Here is a 20,628-nt window from a genome sequence, read left to right on the forward strand (position 1 = left end):
TCACAAACCAGAAACTTCTGGCTAATTTGAACTTTTCAAAACTAAACTTACTCCAAAGAAATTCCTCCATCTGATTTAACTGAAATTTGTCAACTTTTAAAAAACATTTCTGTGTATTTTGCTTCTTAAAATTAAACATGTTTAATCAGAGTTCATCAACGTTTTAGAAAATGTTTTCACTATTTTGAAAAATGTAATGTTTCCACGTATTTTTCGAGAAATTTCCAACTTTTTAAAAGGTAGCTTAAACTTGCTAACATATTTCCCCGAATACTTTAACGAGAATTCGTCATTTAAAGAAACTATTTTTTTAAAAAAAACTTAATTGAACTTTATCAGTATTTTTTTCTTAAAATAGTCAACATTTTTTTGAACAATCATTGGCGAAGATAAATTTCATCATAGAAGCTGACTGCATTTGGTCAACATTTCTCTGAATTTGTCAACACACATTTTTCATTCACACGAATATGGAGTTTGTGAACTATTGTTAAATTATGACACCGAGCCAGCTAGGAGTCGAACCTCGAATCTTCTGATCCGTAGTCAGACGCGTTATCCATTGCGCCACTGGCCCACAGAAAAGCCGCATGCAGCAATGTTTACATATCGGTCCGAGGCTTCAAAATCGGCAGAAACATGGTCAAAACATTTTAGTGAGGAAATGTTGCATAATTAAAATTTTCTCTACTCACTTACAGTAATTCTACTTTGCCTTGAATTGAGTTAACCTGCTGTGTTGGAATTCGAACCCTGGTTCCCAAAGCTTCAGCCTGCTTCTCTGCTTTATCAATCCAGCGTCAACAACATGACTCGAAAACGTACCCCTCCCGCCAGTGAATCCACGATTGAATATTACCTGAATGTAGTATCTTACAATCATATGACATTGGCCCTTACTTGAGCCTCAAAATACATTCAGGAAAAGACAAAAGTGCGGAAAATTCACGACAAACAGCAGGAAAGAAGACACACCTATTCTGACTCAGCACGCATGTCATCAGTTTATTCAGTGGCTAAAAGAGCAGGGCAGAGGATGGGAATCCTGTGGGAGTAACTCACCTCCCGACTCCCACAAAACAGTCCACGATCGACGTGGCACAAGTCAGGAGTGCGATAGAATATTCTCCACTTGTCTGCATGATGCAGGAATCCACCAAAGGCATTTTAGACAGCATCTCCCAAACCCAAGACCGCTTCCACCTGGCAGCTCCCCTGCCACCCACCCCCCTCGCCCCCTCTCCCCCCCTCCCCCCTCCAACGCCACACAGCCAACACCACCCTCAAGTCCCTCAGCATTCTGATTTGGAAATATATCGCCGTTCCTTCACTGTCATTGGGACAAATTCGTGGAATTCCCTCCCTAACAGCACTGTAAGTGTACCTGTACAAATGGATTGCAACGTTTCAAGAAGGCAGCTCACCACTACTTTCTCAAGGCTAAATACTGATGGGCAGTGCATGCTGATCTAGCCAGCGACACCCACATGAACAAAAAGAAACATCCAGGCAGCTCACTGAGCCCATAATCATGGTGCCAGCTGAAGAGGTGAATGGAGATAAAATGAACGTCAAGTTACATCGCCAACCCTGTTGATCATATCTTTATTTTCGAGCGAGTGTGTTGTGCTGATAGTTTCCTCACAGTTTGTGCTCAGGTTCTCAAACGAAACCCCATGTGGACCAATCCCAAAGTCTGCAATGCAAAGAAAAAAACAAAATCTGCAGCTCATGAAATCTGATCAAATCTTCGTGGGAGAGGGCGGCACAGTGGCTAGTTCTGCTGGCTCACAATACCAGGGACCTGGTTTCGATTCTGGGGTTAGTCACTGTCTATGTGGATGGAGATATACAGCTTTTTAAAGTTGCAGCAGTAGCTCACCGATAGTCCCAGTAACCTAACGCGTAAGGCACTGGCTTCCTAAACCAGGGAGCATGTGTTCGAGTCACTTCTGGGATGCGGCTTATTTTAACACTTAGGTGTCCAACATTGGCAAATGCATTTCTTGCCAACTAATCCTGGCTATTTCTGGGCAGATATGTTTTGGGTGGTACATTGGTTAGCACTGCCGCCTCAAAACGCCAAGGTCCGAGGTTCAAATCTGGCATCGGATCGCTGTCTGTGTGGAGTTTGCACATTCTCCCCGTATCTGCATGGATTTCCTCCGGGTGTTCCGGTTTCCTCCCATTGTCCAAAGATGTGCGGCTAATGTTGATTGACCGTGTTAAATTGGCCCTAGTGTCAGGGGTATTAGCAGGGTGAATGCATGTAGTTACAGGAGTGGGGCCTGGATGGGATTGTGGTCCGTACAGACTTGATGGGCCGAATTGGCCTCGTTCTGTACTGCAGGGATTCTATGATTCTAATGGAACCTTATAACATTCTGACCGGATGAAACAGGGTAGATTCAGAAAGAATGTTCTCGTTAGTGGGGAGTCCTGAACTCGGGATAATAGTTTGAGGATAACGGCTGAGATGATGAGACTTCCTTCAGCCAGAGAGTGGTGAATCTGCAGAATTCACTCCCACAGAAAGTAGTTGAGGCCAAACACTATGATTTCAAGAGAAGTTTAATATAGCTCTTGGGGCTAAATGGCGGATCAGGGTATTGAATTTGATTATCAGGCATGACAACAATGAATGGTAGATGATGTTCCAATGACCTCCTCCTGCTTCCGATGTTTTGATGTAACAGGGATAAGAAGAAACAGTAGGGCTAGTCTCGGATTTCAACTCGGGATCTCGGTGGTTAAGGCATACCAAAATGCGATTCAGACCCCTACACCAAGGAGCCTATAAGCAGCCACTGATTGAAAGAAAAGATGCTCTCTTGGCCATTCAAAACCGATCAGATAACTGCAGCGAAGGCGGAAGATGCTGCAGAAACTTAGGAATTCAGCCAGAATTTGTGGACAGGGAAACAAAGCTCATCTTTTACGTCCATGGCCTTTCATTACAACAGGAAAAGGTGAAAAATGTGGGAATTTGAAACGACTGAAACTCAGGAGGGAGGAAATGTAACAACAGGAAGAGTGTGGAAGTCAGGAGAAATGAAACTATTTGATTTGGTTTTATTTATTATTGTCACATATATTAGTATGCCGTGAAAAGCATTTTTACTTGCGCGCTATACAGACAAAGCGTACTGTTCATAGAGAAGGAAACGGGAGTGCAGAATGTGGCATTGCAGTCACTGTCAGGGTGTAGACAAAGATCAACTTAATGCAAGGTAATGGCCATTCAAAAGTATGATGGCTGCAGGGAAGAAGCTGTTCTTGAGTCGGCTAGTACGTGACCTCAGACTTCTGTATCTTTCTCTCGAAGGAAGAAGATGCAAGAGAGAATGTCCGGGGTGCGTGGGGTCCTTAACAATGCTGGCTGCTTTGCCGAGGCAGCAGGAAGCGTCGACAGAATCAATGGATGGGAGGCTGGTTTGAGTGATGGATTGGACTACATTCACGACCCTTTGTAGTTTATTGCGGTCTTGGGCAGAGCAGGAGCCATATCAAGCTGTGATACAACTAGAAAGAGTGTTTTCTATGGTGCACCTGTAAACCTTGGTGACAGTCGGAGCTGACATGCCAAATTTCCTAAGTCTTCTGAGAAAGTAGAGGCGTTGATGGGCTTTCTTCACTATAGTGTCGGCATGGGAGGCCAGGACAGGTTGTTGGTGATCTGGAGACCTAAAAACCTGAAGCTCTGGACCCTTTCTACTTCGTCCCCTTTGATGGAGACAGGGGCATGTTCTCCTCGACGCTTTCTGAAGTCAATGACAATCTCCGTTTTGCTGACATTGAGGGAGAGATGACAGAAATGAGAAATGAGAAAATACTTTGCAGTTCACGGCCTCAGGGTGAGGTACGCACTAAATTAGAAAATGAGTACACCACAGAATGAGGCCATGCTAAGGAATGGCAATATAATTCCAAGTCAGGATGGTGAGTGACTTGGAGGAGAACTTGCAGGTGGTGGTGTTCCCATGTGTCTACTACCCTTGTCCTTCTGGATGGAAGTGGTCATGGGTTTCGAAGGTGCTGTCTAAGGATCTTTGGTGAATTGCTACCGTGTGTCTTTTAGATACATATCGCTGCTACTGAGCATCGGCTGTGGTGGGATTGAATGCTTGTGGATGTGGTGCCAATCAAGCGGGCTGCTTTGTCCTGGATGATGTCAATCTTCTTGTGTGTTGTGGGCGCTGCACCCATCCAGGCGAGGTGGGAATATTCCATCACGCTCCTGACTTGTGCCTTGTAGATGGTGGACAGGCTCTGAGGAGTCAGGCGGTGAGTTATTCGCCGCAGTATTCCTGGCCTCTGACCTGCCCTTGTAGCCATTGTGTTTATGTGGCGAGTCCAATTGAGTATCTGGTCAATGGTAACCGTATGGATGTTAACAGTGGGGGATTCAGTGATGGAACAACTATTGACTGTCAAGAGGCGATGGTTAGATTTTCTCTTATTGGTGATGGACATTGTCTGGCATTTGTGTGGCGCGACTGTTACTTGCCACTTGTCAGCCCAAAGTCTAATATAATGCAGCACACTGCGGACTTTCAAAATCTGAAATAGAAACAGAAAATACTGGGTTATGTCAGTACTTCTGGAAGTATCTGTGGAGCGAGAATCAGAACGAACGCTTCCCGTCCAGCTCTCACGTGGCAGGCGCAGACATGATGGATGTCCGCGCCTGCCATGTGGGTGTCCCAGTGGGCTCTATCCGTGCTGTAAGATTCTGTGCCTTTATGACTCTTTTTCGGAGCCAGTCAGCAGAAAGCCATCCCGCCGTTTGCACCTTAAACAAATCACAATATCTCCTTTCGAACACAATATTTCGGTCAAAACGGGGCTCGCCCGGGATTTGAACCCGGGACCTCTCGCATGCTAATGGGGCGAGGTACCCTAAGCGAGAATCATACCCCTAGACCAACGAGCCTGCACGTTAATAGCCAGCAAAATAAAAATTGTTTAACTTTCTACAAAGCAGTTCTGACACCTCGAGTGAAAGCCGAAATTGATTAAATAACTTACCGCATCAGCATTTGTGGACTTTAAGTTCCAGCAAAATATCCGTCCAATATTGTTACCTCGACTGTTTGCAACTGTGGGTTTTTGTTTATAAAGTACACATGTTACAGTCAATAATTTTAACCCAGCGACTTCAACATGTGACAACTCTGAGTCTGCCTTTGATACTTGATCACTTTTGAAAGGTGTGGTCTGTCTGATGACATGGTTCACCTGGGAGATCTGTGGGTTTGTGTGAAAGGATCGGGGAGCGATTGGACTTGATGTGATAGTAATATGAGTAAAAACATGTTAAACTTCCCAACAGTGACAATCAGTAACCTCAGTGAGGGAAAACACTTAGACGCGACTGTATTGTCAGGTTCACTATGAGTAAATTTTCGCTGATTTTTAACACCATGTGTTGTCCTGACAATGAATCATTGATTATCGACCTGTGCCAGATTTTGTATGAGGCCCGCGGGAGCCTCATTCACTGTGGCTCTCCCTGCCTCTGACCTGTGCCACACTTTTGTCCCACCTCACGCGTCCTACCTTGCTATTTACCACTGCAAACTCAATTTAGAAATGTAGTTATATTTTTCTTAGCAATGTTATTGTAGATGGATTACTTCAAAGTTATTATATTGTACATGTAGTTCGATTACAACATTGACACACTAACCATTACGAATTTTCACTTGGATACCACAGCATAAATCCATTTCTGCAGTATTATTGTTGCTGCTATTGGAAGTTATAGTTATTGCCGTGCAAACATGTAACTTTTGTATTATCAGTATCATTGTTGTGCTTGAATTATCACATTGTCACCTCTCTGCGCATGTAAATATGTATCATCTTCTCCCTGTTCCAGTGGGCGAATTACCACAACGTTATCACGATATAATTCTCGATATTCTTCGTGTTGTGGATATTGAGAGCAATGGATTGAGTCGTACAAATAATTGCTGTCTGAACATAATGAAATATTTTATTGACAGACCTTAGGTGTCAATGGGTTTTTGACAGTATAGGAGGATTGCAATCGTGGCTCTTTGGTGAGTAATTGGTACACACCCATAAAAAACACAAGAACACTATTTTCGTCTCCAGTCTGTATCCTGGACTCTCATTACACAAGTCACAATTTCTCTCCATTCTTTTCTGATTGCTTTGACTATGTTGACCGAGGTACGGTAACTGGAGGCATATTTTGCATGGAATATAAGTGATTTTGGAAATGCCTGCGGTCAGTTGCACGCCTCTCTCTGAAATTTCAGAAGACATATTGAATGGACCCAGTACTGCTTGCGAGCTCCAAATCTGATATTTACCTTCAAATATGCACTTCAGGTCAGATTTGTTCATTTACCCCTGCAATGAGAGTAAGACTCTCTTCAATTGCGTCCTTTACATCTGCCAGTTCCAGTATTGCATTATACACCAGCAATTACGGCTAATTCTCAGGTTAGGAGCTCCTTTCAACATTGCCTTTGTAAATTCAGAGAAACGCCAATTGGCTCCCGCTGTTTTGATTGAAGATTTATATTTTGGTTTAATGCAGGCATTTCCAACAGTGAATAGTTTAAGAATAATTCTCCAGATGGGGCAACTTTTGAAGTTGAACGAGATGGGAACTTTCCAGTTGAATATGGCAATTAATGTATTTTTATAATTACATATCCAACGTGTCCTGTAATAAGTTGCTGACTATTCCTGAAGTTGCATTTATGGTTATTTAATATTTTCTTAAATTTCATTATATTGTATTGCATTATGCAGTTCCATGTCACTGACCCAGCTTATTTATAATTCTTATGATTATGTGCATGGGAACCCGAACAAGGGACAGTTTGCAAAGCAGAATCAAGTCGCAAACGTTTCAATTTCTTGCACAATCTTGTATCATTTGGATGGGAGTTGAGAAAATAACATCTTGTCTATCGTGCTGTCACCCATATGTTCCCTTTCCTTCTCTATTTTACAGCAAACTTGGCAGTCATTTTAATCCTATACCGAAGGAGCTGTGGTCTCTCCAGATGTATAATTTACTATGTGGTGTCCATGGCGTTGATGGATCTCTTGGTCATTATCACCAGCGTGATATTAAGCCGGACTGCTGGGATTTATTTCCCCGGCAGTTTCCTGTCAATCACACCAATATGCATTCTGCACGTTGTGATAATCTACGCAACCATTGACAGTTCTGCCTGGTTAACGGTTGCTTTCACCTTTGATCGATTTGTGGGCATTTGCTGCCAGAAGCTGAAAATCAAATACTGCACGGAGAAGACAGCAGCGTGGGTCATAGGGACCGTCTGCACATTGAGCTCTCTAAAAACATCCTTCCTGTATTTTATCTTTGAACCTCTGCATATAATTGACAACATACCTTGGTTCTGTGTTATAAAACAATTATTTTATACATCCCCCGCATGGGACGCCTATGATTTGTTTCGAACAATTTCAATGCCCTGTATCCCATTTATTCTGATTTTATTGTTCAATGCTCTGACCGTCAAACACATTGTCGCGGCTAATCGGGCCCGCAGGAGACTCCGGGCACAGAGTAATGGAGAAAAACAGAGTGACCCAGAGGTGGAGAAGCGGAGAAAGTCCATTATTTTACTCTTTGCCATCTCGGGCAGTTTCATCCTCTTATATACGTTATTTTTTGTGACGATACTCTATGTCCGAATTGCAAAGGTTCCTTATTTTTCTGTTCCTGATATTAGTGAATGGTCATTTATCTTGGAGGAAAGCGGATATATGCTGCAGTTTCTGAGTTCCTGCATCAACCCGTTTATTTATGCTGGGACTCAAAGGAATTTCAGAGCCGAGTTAAAGAATGGAGTGAATTATCCACTGAAATTATTTATTAATTTGTTTAAGTTTTGAAAAATGAGATAGAAAACGAAAATTTCATTAAACTCCAACAATTCATCTACTTCTCAGTGCCACAATAGACCACCCTTCAAATGTTTCTTTTTTGTCGACACGTGCACAATATGCGAATTCAAGAATTTATAAAGAAAACTGAATCACTGTAAAACAAAATCGGTATTGCAATCTCGTGTATCCACGGGATTCGCTTGTCTCCAACCTCAGTGGTGGTCCAGTGATCAAGATTCGACCAGTTTATCTCCACGGCCGCGGTTTGATTCATGGTCAGTTAATATGGACCAAATCATTGTTCACCTATTATAATAATATGACTCATAGGAAATGCGTAACTCTTCTGAATAGTGGAGTGAGAGTTGAACATATAGACAAGGAACAGGCGGAGCCCGATCAGACACTCGAACGTTCTCAGCCATTTTAATAAGATCGTGACTCATCTGATAGTAATCTGCACTCCTCATAATCAAGAAAACCTAACACCCCCTTGCTTAGCAAGAATCTATCCACCTCTGCCTTAAGAATATTCAAATACTCTGTTTCTACCGCCTTTTCAGGCAGAGTTCCAAAGATTCACGAGCCTCTAGAACATAGAACATTACAGCGCAGTACAGGCCCTTCGGTTCTCGATGTTGCGCCGACCAGTGGTACCAATCTAAAGCCCCTCTAAACTACACTATTCCAATATCATCCATATGTTTATCCAATAACCACTTGAACGCTCTCAACGTTGACGAGTCCACCACTGCTGCAGGCAAGGCATTCCACGCCCTTACTACTCTCTGAGTAAAGAACCTACCTCTAACATCTGTCCTATATCTCTCACCCCTCAATTTAAAGCTATGTCCCCTCGTGCTAGCCAACACGATCCGAGGACAAAGGCTCTCACTATCCACCCTATCTAATCCTCTGATCATCTTGTATGCCTCTATTAAGTCACCTCTTAACCTTCTTCTCTCTAACGAAAACAACCTCAAGCCCCTCAGCCTTTCCTCATACGATCTTCCCACCATACCAGGCAACATCCTGGTCAATCTCCTCTGCACCCTTTCCAACATTTCCATATCTTTCCTATAATATGGCGACCAGAACTGTACGTAATACTCCAAATGCGGCCGCACCAGAGTTTTGTACAGTTGCAGCGTGTCCTCCTGGCTCCGAAACTCAATCCCTCTACCAATAAAAGCTAACACACCGTACGCCTTCTTAACAACCCTATCAACCTGGGTGCCAACTTTCAGGGATCTATGCACATGGACACCCAGATCCCTCTGTTCATCCACACTACCAAGTATCTTACCATGAGCCCAGTACTCTGTATTCCTGTTACTCCTTCCAAAGTGAATCACCTCACACTTTTCCGCATTAAACTCCATTTGCCACCTCTCAGCCCAGCTCTGCAGCTTATCTATGTCCCTCTGTAACCTGCCACTTCCCTCCTCACTGTCTACAACTCCACCGACTTTAGTGTCATCCGCAAATTTACTAATCCATCCTTCCACGCCCTCATCCAAGTCATTAATAAAAATGACAAACAGCAGTGGCCCCAAAACAGATCCTTGCGGTACACCACTAGTAACTGAGCTCCAGGGTGAATATTTCCCATCAAACACCATCCTTTGTTTTCTTACAGCGAGCCAATTCCTGATCCAAACCACTAAATCACCCTCAATCCCATGTGTCCGTATTTTCTGCAAAAGCTTACATGGGGAACCTTATCAAACGCTTTGCTGAAATCCATGTACACCACATCAACCGCTTTACCCTCATCCACCTCTTTGGTCACCTTCTCAAAGAACTCAATAAGGTTTGTGAGGCACGACCTACCCTTCACAAAACCGTGCTGACTATCCCTAATCAAATTATTCCTTTCTAGGTGATTATAAATCCTATCTCTTATAATCCTTTCCAATACTTTGCCCACAACAGAAGTAAGGCTCACCGGTCTATAATTACCAGGGTTGTCCCTACTCCCCTTCTTGAACAAGGGGACAACATTTGCTATCCTCCAGTCTTCTGGCACTGTTCCTGGAGACAATGACGACACAAAGATCAAAACCAAAGGCTCTGCAATGTCCTCTCGAGCCTCCCAGAGAATCCTAGGATAAATCCCATCCGGCCCAGGGGACTTATCTATTTTTACCCTTTCCAGAATTGCTAACACCTCCTCCTTATGAACATCAATACCATCCAGTCCAACAGCCTGCATCTCAGTACTCCCCTCAACAACACTGTCCCTCTCCAGTGTGAATACCGACGAAACATATTCATTTAGTGTCTCTCCTATCTCTTCAGACTCCACGCACAACGTCCCACTCCTGTCCTTGACTGGCCCTAATCTTACCCTCGTCATTCTTTTACTCCTATAGAAAGCTTTAGGGTTTTCCTTGATCCTACCTGCCAAAGACTTCTCATGTCCCCTCCTGGCTCTTCTTAACTCTTTCTTTAGGTCCTTCCTGGCTAACTTGTAACTCTCAAGCGCCCTAACTGAGCCTTCACGTCTCATCTTAACATAAGTCTCCTTCTTCCTCTTCACAAGAGATTCAACCTCCTTAGTAAACCTCTGAGTGAAAATATTTCACCTCATCTCCGTTCTAAATGGGTGACCACTTACTTTTAAACAGCGGACCCTAGTTCCTATGTGTGCAACAAGTGGAAACATCCTCTCTACATCCACTCTGTCAGGACCCCTCGGGATCTTATATATATTTAGTCAAGTCAACCCTCACTCTTCTAAATTCCAACAGATAGAGTTTACCCTATCTCACCTTTCCTCATAAAACAGCCCACCCATTCCAGGGAGTAGAATGATAAACTTTCTCTGAATACATTTACAGATTTTTTGAAAAAGTTGCTAATACCATACACTGTACAGCAAAATAGTCTCACTCGTGCCTTGCAGAGCTGAAACATTTTCGTGGTACTTTTGTACTTAATTCCCCTCGCATCAAGTGATAACAATCTATTAGTTTACCTCATTATTTGATGTACCTGCCTAATAGCCTTTAGTGATTCATGCACTCGGACACTCACATTCCTCTGCTCCTCAGAGCTCTGGAATATCTCGTCATTTAGATAGTATGCTTCATTCTCACAAAATGGAAAATTTGATTTCATTTTGTCATCTAAAGCTCATCAGAATTCTGCATCTGTCGGCCAGAATGCGAGAAAAAAAATAGCAAGTCTGGAAGCATTTGTGGATCGATCATTGAAACTCATATTTCATGTCCATGACCTTTCACATTGATTCCAGGGCACTCAGAGACAAATGCTTGCAAAAGGGTCCTTCCAACTCGAAGAAATACTCCACCCAATGTTGCCAGCTCCACTGTCTTGAACAGGGGTTTGATGGATACAAGGAAATCATAAATAACCTTGACAATGCTTAGTGGGAAGTGAACGTTCCAATATGCAGTTACATTGCACTTCATAACTTGCTTTGTCGAAGTACAATTCGGTGGAAAACCATAACCATGCGGCAGAGAAATTGATCCATCATTAGAATCAGAAAGTGCCATTCCAGACTAGGGGGCTGAAATAAATCTAGGGGTACTCGATATGGCTCAAAGTAACAAGAGATTTGTTGCCAAGAATATATTAGTATTTACAACAGAAGCTCAAATAAAATCTATGATGTAGATATGATTCCGAAGGATCTTAACATACAATCACATCAAGTGAACAGTGAGGAAAATAATGCAACTCTCCTCCCAGTCTCATGGGGCAATGGGCTGCGAGCAACTAAAGGGAGGGTGATGGACAACGAACGGACCAGAGACACAGGAATGTCAATTTCATACATGCGTTTGGTAGCAATGAGAAACGATCAGATTTCAACAGGAGGAAAGCTACGGTAATTATTCCGTGCAGCCATGTAGTGAATGAGATCCAATACTTCTCTCATTTGTGGCGTGTCGGAATTGGGAGCGCTCGGTGTAAGACTTGGGCCAGTGCAGGTACATTTCCGATTTGATTTGATTTGATATATTATTGTCACATTTATTGGTGTGCAGTGAAAAGTACTGTTTCTTGCGCGCTTTACAGATAAAGCATACCGTTCATAGAGCACAAAGGGGAGAAGGGAAGGAATGGGTCCAGAATGTAGTGTTACAGTCAGAGATACGACGTCCAGAAAGACCAGATTAATACATAGTTAGTCCATTCAAAAGTCTGATGGCAGAAGTGAAGAAGCTGGTACTTCCCTACTAAACAGTTTTTTCTTTGACAAATTACGCAGCATGAATTGAACGCCAACGCCCGTGTAATAAACTTGGGCTTGAGGGAAGGCCTAATATTGCTGTTTATTTAAGAGCTGAAATGTAACCGACTGTTTCTCATTCACATGAATTGATGATGTCTGTCAGTGCAAGGGCAATGTTCACAAAACTAGGTTTACCGCTGGATTTATCAACTGTTCTGTTGATGATCTTCAAGGGGATGGCTTCATGTCCCACCACACAGGAGTAAGAAGCGCCGCTGGCCCACTCCTCCGCTGCAATGGATAACAGGCTGTACATGAAGAAGGAGCTATTGACCTTCTTCCCCATCACCTGGTTGTTCCTGTAGTTCCCAGGATTCACCGGCTGGCAATTGACGGTCCACTTGACAAAGGTCTCTCGTGGGGAGAAACCTCTCACAAAGCAACTGAGGGAGACGAATCTCGGAGAGGAGACTTCTTCTGCCGAGGGCAGGAGGACAGAGACGGACGGTGCACGAGGATTTGGATCTGCAGAAAATGCAAAATAAATGTCAATAAACTGGAGAATTCCAGAAGTAGTGAAAGAGGTTGACAAGTGTGAGAAGAATCTTTGTTCTCCTGAATGTAGAATATTTTCCTTGTCCCCTTTGCATTCTTACCCTGCTCGGAGTACGGACCAGTGCCGTCATTCTCTCCGAAAACTGCGAGTTGGACTTGAAAGTTGGATAGAAATGACAGCAGAGAAGCAGGCCGTTCCGCCCCAGTGCTCTGTGCTGGTGGTTAATCTCCACAGTTTTTTCGACGAGTATTCAACCCTTGTATTCTTTTTCTCTTTCGCTACCTTGCACAATTTTCCCTGAAATCTATGCCCTGTACATTCAAAGGTTTTGGTTCGTGGCATTATCAATTATCATTGTGATTCACTAAAACAACAAAAAAAAACAATGTTCTTTCCACCAGCGTAGGGGAGAGGCACAGGCATCATTTTATTGCTCCAATCTCACCTCGCACCTTCTTTCTTCTGTATGAAATTGCTTAAATCAAACGGCAGATCCGGATGGCTCACCGCACAATCAAACTCAGCCCCACTTTGCCAGGCTACTGTCGAGATGTTTAAATTGCTGACCACGCTGAAAGGATCCTCTCCAGGTATTTCGGCAACCTCTGATTTCAGACGCTTCTTTTCTCGAATCCAGGACACGTTGACTCCATAAGGAGCATCAGAAATTACGCAGGTTAAGGTCACGGTCGCCTCCAGTAAGACCTGTTCCATTGGTGGTGGCAGTATCATCACTGTGGCATCAGGATATCGGGGAGGATCTGTGCATGAAAGAAATGAACATCAACCCAAGTTCCGTCTTCAGAATCAGGACAGCAATGTTCAGCATTTAGTCTCTAAATAAAAATAAATCAACTGCGAAATATCAACCTCTATCAACTTTTACGTTCCATATTTATTGGAAAAGCAACTTGGTCAGTACTCAAAGTCGCTTTATAGAGTGGATACACTTTCCAACGCTGTATCACAACGCTATTACCAGTAAAGGGTCCGAAACATCTATGGGATATGGCGTGTTTTGCGAGGCCAGCATTTATTGCCCATCCCAATGCCCTTGAGAAAATGGTGGAGAGCCTTCTCGATCCAATGGAGCCTAGGTGCTCCATGTCCACCCACAATGTTCTTAGGGATGAAGTGAAGGATCAGCGATATATTTGTAAGTCAGGATGGTGAGTGGCTTGGAGGCAACATCCAGGAGGTGGTCCTCCTCCTGCCCTTGTCGTTCCTGAGGGCAGTTGGCGTGGGTTTAGAAGGTTTTGTCGAAGGAGGCTTGGTCAGTTCCTGCTGCGCATCTTGCAGATGATACACACGGCTGCCACTGTGCATCAGCCTGGAAGAACAAAATATTTGTGAAATGGTTGCCAATGGAGCGGCCTAGATAATGCTCAGCTTCTTGAGCGTTGTTAGAGCTGCACTCATCGAGGCAAGTTGATAACGTGTGAAACTCACTCACTGAATGGCAGCAAATTAGAATGAAACTGTCTTTGCTGATGTGATGAAATTTTGAATGATGAGCAACCCGAATATATCTCTTACATCATAATGAAACGCAGATTACATGAGTGAAAATTAGAAGTTATGTGCTTTTTATCAACTTCAGTAAGTCCCTGGTTATAATTAACATTAAAAGGTTCGTCATTGCAAGAATCAATTCCGGCCTCCCAGATTGCCTGGATCCACGACAGTTCGCCGACCGCCGCAACAGGTCCATAGCAGATGCCATCTCCCTGGCCCTGAACCCAACCCTGGAAGTGATAGATAACAACGACACCTATATCAGGCTCCAATTTATCGAAGACATCTCAGCCTTCAATAACAATATTCCTATGGAAACTCTTCTCCAAACTCCGTGGCCTGGGGATCGGCTTTTCGGTCTGTGACTGAATCCTGAACTTCCTCACCCACAGACCGCAATCAGTAAGGATTGGCAACAACACCACCACAACGATCATCCTCAACAGCAGTGTCCCACGAGGTTGCTTCCTCAGCTCCTTGCTGTATACTGCTTATACGCTTCTGACTGTGTGGCCGAATTCTCCTCCATCTCGATTTTCAAATTTGCTGATGACACCACTGAAATGGGCTCGATCTCAACCAATGTCGAGACAGAGTACAGGGATGAGATAGCGAATCTGATGAAGTGGTGCGACGATACTAATCTCCCCCTCAATGTCAACAAAACGAAGGAGATAGTCATCGGCTTCAGGAAGTATAGTGGAGGACATGCCCCTGCTTATATCAAAGGGGACGAAACAGAAATTGTCGAAAGCTTCATGTTTTCAGGTGTCCAGATCACCAGCAACCTGTCCCACTCCTTCCACGCCTACGCTGTATTTAAGAAAGCACCAACGCCTCAACTTTCGTAAAAGACTACGGATATTTGGCATGTCCGCTACGACTTTCACCAACTTTTACAGATGCACTGTAGAAAGCATTCTTCCTAGTTGTATCACAGATTTGTATGGCCTGCGCTCTGTCCAAGACCTCAAAAAACTACAAAGCCCAGTTCATTGGAAGTAAGTGTGCATTTAGAAGACGGAGTAAAGAAGGCAAGTTGTATGTTGCGTTCAAGGTAAAGAGGATTTGCGTATATTTTTCACAATCAACCACACTTTCTACAACAGAATAGGTAGAATTGCTAGTTGTCACTTGTCAGCCGAAGCCTGGCCTTGCTTCATTTGTGATGTGGAGATTCCGGCTTTGGACTTGGGTAAACACAGTGAGAAGTCTCACAACACCAGGTTAAAGTCGAACAGGTTTATTTGGTAGCAAACGCCATTAGCTTTCGGAGCGCTGCTCCGGAATCTGGTGTCATCCTTCATCATTCCCCACACCCCCACTTCTTGCCTTCAAACAACCGCAGAACCTCAAACAGACCATTGTCCGCAGCAAACTACCCAGCCTTCAGGAGAACAGTGACTACGACACCACACAACCCTGCCACAGCAAATTCTGCAAGACGTGCCGGACCAACGATACGGATGCCATCATCTCATGTGAGAACACCATCCACCAGGTATACGGTACATAGACTTGCAACTCCGCCAACGTTGGCTACATGATACGCTGCAGCAAAGGATGTCCCAAGGCATGGTACATTGGGGAGACCATGCAGACGCTACTACAATGGATGAATGAACACCGGTCGACAATCACCAGGCAAGAGTGTTCTCTTCCTGTTGGGGAACACTTCAGCAGTCACGGGCATTCGGCCTCTGATCTTCGGTAAGTGTTCTCCAAGGTGGCCTTCACGACACACGACAATGCAGAGTTGCTGAGCAGAGACTGATAGCCAAGTTCCGCACACATGAGGACGGCCTTAACCGGGATATTGAGTTTATGTCACACTATCTGTAACCCCCACGACTTGTCTGGGTTTGCAAAATCTCACTAACTGTCCTGGCTGGAGACAATACACATCTCTTTAACATGAGAACATAAGAACATAAGAAATAGGAGCAGGAGTAGGCCATCTAGCCCCTCGAGCCTGCCCCGCCATTCAATAAGATCATGGCTGATCTGAAGCGGATCAGTTCCACTTACCCGCCTGATCCCTATAACCCCTAATTCCTTTACCGATCAGGAGTCCATCTATCCGTGATTCAAACGTATTCAACGAGGTAGCCTCCACCACTTCACCATTCCAGAGATTCACCACCCTCTGAGAGAAGAAGTTCCTCCTCAACTCTGTCCTAAACTGACCCCCCTTTATTTTGAGGCTGTGCCCTCTAGTTCCAGTTTCCTTTCTACGTGGAAAGAATCTCTCCATCTCTACCCTATCCAGCCCCTTCATTATCTTATAGGTCTCTATAAGATGCCCCCTCAGCCTTCTAAATTCCAACGAATACAAACCCAATCTGGTCAGTCTCTCCTCATAATCAAAACCCCTCATCTCTGGTATCAACCTGGTGAACCTTCTCTGCACTCCCTCCAAGGCCAATATATCCTTCCGCAAATAAAGGGACCAATACTACACACAGTATTCCAGCTGCGACCTCACCAATGCCCTGTACAGATGCAGCAAGTATCTCTGCTTTTATATTCTATCCCCCTTGCGATATAGGCCAACATCCCATTTGCCTTCTTGATCACCTGTTGCACCTGCAGACTGGGTTTTTGCGTCTCATGCACAAGGACCCCCAGGTCCCTCTGCACAGCAGCATGTTGTAATTTCTTTCCATTTAGATAATAATCCAATTTGCTGTTATTTCTTCCAAAATGAATAACCTCACATTTGTTAACGTTATACTCCATCTGCCAGATCCTCGCCCCCTCTCTCAGCCTGTCCTAATCTCTCTGCGGACCTTCTACGCCCTCCAGACGATTCACTTTTGCACTTATCTTTGTGTCGTCTGCAAACTTTGTTACCCGACACTCAGTCCCCTCCTCCAGATCGTCTATATAAATGATAAATAGTTGAGGCTCCAGTACCGATCCCTGCGGCACGCCACTAGTTACCATCTGCCAAGCAGAAAAGCACCCATTTATTCCGACTCTCTGCTTCCTGTCGGATAGCCAATCCCCAATCCACGCTAACACCCTACCCCCAACTCTGTGTGACCCAATCTTCTTCAGCAACCTTTTGTGAGGCACCTTATCAAATGCCTTTTGGAAATCCAAAAACACCGCATCCACTGGGCCCCCTCCATCAACCGCAATAGTCACATCTTCATAAACATTCAACAAGTTCGTCAAGCACGACTTTCCCCTCATGAATCCATGTTGCGTCTGCTTAATCGAACCATTCTTATCCAGATGGCCTGCTATTTCTTCTTTAATGATGGATTCCAGCATTTTCCCAACTACAGACGTTAAGCTAACTTTTCCTGTGCTTAACCCTCTCTCCACTCACATAGTCCGTACCTTTAAGATTTGATTATCTGCAAAGACTCGCATTCCAACCATTATTTTGTAAATTGAGTTTGTCTTTATATGCCCTGTTTGTGAACTGAAATCCCACTCACCTGATGAAGGTGCAGCGCTCCGAACGCTGGTGGCTTTTGCTACCAAATAAACCTGTTGGACTTTAACCTGGTGTTGTGATACTTCTTACCTTGCTTCATTTAGCCATAGACTGCTTCAAGTGTCTCTGCATTTGCAAATGATGCTGAACATTGCACAATCATTGGAGAACATCCCTCCTACTGACCCTATGATGGACGGAAGGTCCCGAGGAACTCCTGTAGTGATGTCCTGGAACCTGAGTTGATTGACATCAAGCAACTGAAACTATATTTTTTTGCTCGGTCTGCCTCCATCCTGAGACGTATATTCCCCTGATTTCCACTGACTGCAGTTTTGCTCGGGTTCCTTGACGCCGCACTCCTTCAAGTCACATCTTTATGTCAAGGGCAGCCATGCACATCTGTGGTTTAGACTTTGTGCAATAAATCTCATCATCACGTTATTTTGCAATTTGATCCCTTTGTAATGACTGTTGCCCACGATAAAAGGAAAATGGAAAAATGCCCACATTTTAAAACGGAGAAATGCAGAACTTGAGAAATTATAGACCAGTTAATTTGAAACAGGAGCATCCGGAGGAAACCCATCCAGACATGGGGAGAAAGTGCAAACTCCACACAATCAAGTTATGTTCACAATAATTGAATAATTTATTTGAAATTAAAACGATATTCATTTCAAACTCGCATTGATTTCTTTGTACCAAGATGAGACATTTTCTTGAGCTGAACACAGTTTATTTAAGGATGCATTCGTTTCTAAGTTCATTGAGGTGCACTTAAACATACTCCCGAACTGATGGAATTTTGCATTCACTGAAATGACATTATATTACTCCAGTGGGAAAGATCTGTTATGTTGAATTGATTCGCACTCATATTAGCAAATCATAGAGAACAGAAGAGGCCCTTCGACACATCGAGTCCGCAGCGACACATTAGGGTCACCTAACCTCCCCCTTAATCCCATTTGTCAGAATTTGGCCCATAGCCCTGAATGTTAAGATGTGCCAAGTGCTCATCCAGATGTTTTTTAATGGATGTGAGGCAATCTGCTTCTACTACACTCCCATGCAGCAAATTCCAGGCCATCACCACCCACTGGGTAAAAATCTTTTTCCTCACGTTCCCTTAAACCTCCTGCTTCTCACCTTGAACCTCTGTCCCTCGTAACTGACCCTTCAACTAAGGGGAGCAGCTGCTCCCTATCCACTCTATCCATGTCCCATAATCCTGTACACTCGATCAGGTCGCCCCTGAGTCTTCTCTGCTCCAATGTAAACAAGTCAAGCCGACGCAACCTCTCTTCATAACTTAAATGCTCCATCCCAGGCAGCATCCTGGTGAATCTCCTCTGCACCCACTCCAGTGCAGTCACATCCTTCCGATAATGTGGGGACCCAACTGTACACAACGCTCCAGCTGTGGCCTCACCAAGGTTCTATACAACTCCAACATGACTTCCCTGTTTTTGTCCTCTATGCCTCGACTGATAAAGGTAAGTGTCCCATATGCGTTTTTCACCACCCTACTAACATGCCCTTCTGCTTTCAGAGATTTGTGGACAAACGTTCTTGTGTCCTACCATTCATTGAAAGCTTTCTTGTCAAATTACTCCTTCCAAAAGTGTGTCATCTCACACTTTGCATGGTTAAAATTCATCTGTCACTTATCTTCCCATTTGACCATTCCATCTATATCTTCTTGTAGCACAAGGGTAACTAGCCCAAGGCCTCACTGCTAACCACCTGTCCAGTCTTTGTCTAATCCACAAATTTACTAATCGTACCCTCCACATCGGCATCAATGTCATTTATATAAGTGACGAACCATACGCACCCCAAGATAGATCCCTGTGATACGCCACTGGACATTGGCTTCCAATCACTACAGCAGCCTTCTGTCATCGCCCTCTGTCTCCGACAAATGAGTCAAATATGAATGCACTTGATTGAATCACCCCGTATCCCATGTGAATTTACGTTCATTACAAATCTCCCATGTGGGGTCTTGTCAAAGATTTTGCTGAAATCCATGTAAACTCCATCGGCTTCACTACCCTGTTCACCTGCTCAAAAAATTAATCAAATACTATCGGCATGACATTCTTCTGACGGAGCCATGCTGACTAACCCTGGTCAGCTTCTTCAAGCGGCACGGTGGCACATTGGGTAGCAGTGCTGCCTCACGGTGCCAGGGACCCGGGTTAGTTTCCTGGCTTGGGTCACTGTCTGTGTGAAGTTTGCACGTTCCCCCCGTGTCTGCGTGGGTTTCCTCCGGGTGCTCCGATTTTAATCCCACAATCTGAAAGGCGTGTTGGTTAAGTGCATTGACCCGAAAAGGCGACAGAGTGTGGCGACTAGGGGAATTATCACTGTAACTTCACTGCAGTGTTAATATAAGCCTTACTCGTGACGAATAAATAAAGTTTTAAAAAAACCTTTAACTTCAAGTGAAGATAAATGCCCTCCTTCAGAAGCTGGAGGTTAATTTTCTTGATACCTGATTTATAGAGTATGAAAATAAAACACTGTTTAATGATTCGAAAATGTTTTTTGCTTTGTACTTCATGAAACAATTAGGTTTAATTAAACTCACAAGACACCTGGCCGTTGTTATAAAACCAATTTCAAATTATCATATATATATTAAATATATATTTAATTAAGTCGAATCTAATTTTAACAATTTGAAATGAATCATACCTTCGACTGCTTGATTTATCCATAAACTTGTAAACTCTCGACGTTTCTAAATGCGCTGATATATCATATTCTCAGTGATTATTTTCCATGTTGAATTTACGAAGGAACGTTTTGGGACTTTTCAAATCTGTCTGAAATCACACCACACTAACATGATGGGCAGTAACATTAGTTGGTCCCTGAATTAGGACTTCCTGGATTACTATATTGAAACTCCAATATGATCGGTAAAAGTACTATCTAACTTTAATAACATTGGTTTTTTTCATATTTTCTCTGGTGATTCGTACAATCTAC

General features: G+C 43.7%; 2 non-coding genes and 1 pseudogene across 2 annotated transcripts; all 3 read right to left on the minus strand.

The window, feature by feature from the left end:
• Positions 1 to 504: 504 nt before the first annotated feature.
• Positions 505 to 577, minus strand: trnar-acg (transfer RNA arginine (anticodon ACG)). Its single transcript has one exon. It is a non-coding gene; the product is annotated as a tRNA-Arg (tRNA).
• Positions 578 to 4,843: 4,266 nt separating this feature from the next.
• Positions 4,844 to 4,933, minus strand: trnap-agg (transfer RNA proline (anticodon AGG)). Its single transcript is given in 2 exon segments — positions 4,844 to 4,879; positions 4,898 to 4,933. It is a non-coding gene; the product is annotated as a tRNA-Pro (tRNA).
• A 7,306-nt stretch (positions 4,934 to 12,239) lies between these two features.
• On the minus strand, positions 12,240 to 13,555 carry LOC144484230 (Ig heavy chain C region pseudogene; annotated as a pseudogene).
• Between the last annotated feature and the right edge of the window lie 7,073 nt (positions 13,556 to 20,628).

The sequence above is a fragment of the Mustelus asterias genome, unplaced genomic scaffold (genome assembly GCF_964213995.1).
Source record: "Mustelus asterias unplaced genomic scaffold, sMusAst1.hap1.1 HAP1_SCAFFOLD_96, whole genome shotgun sequence".
In the NCBI taxonomy this organism is placed as follows: domain Eukaryota; kingdom Metazoa; phylum Chordata; class Chondrichthyes; order Carcharhiniformes; family Triakidae; genus Mustelus; species Mustelus asterias.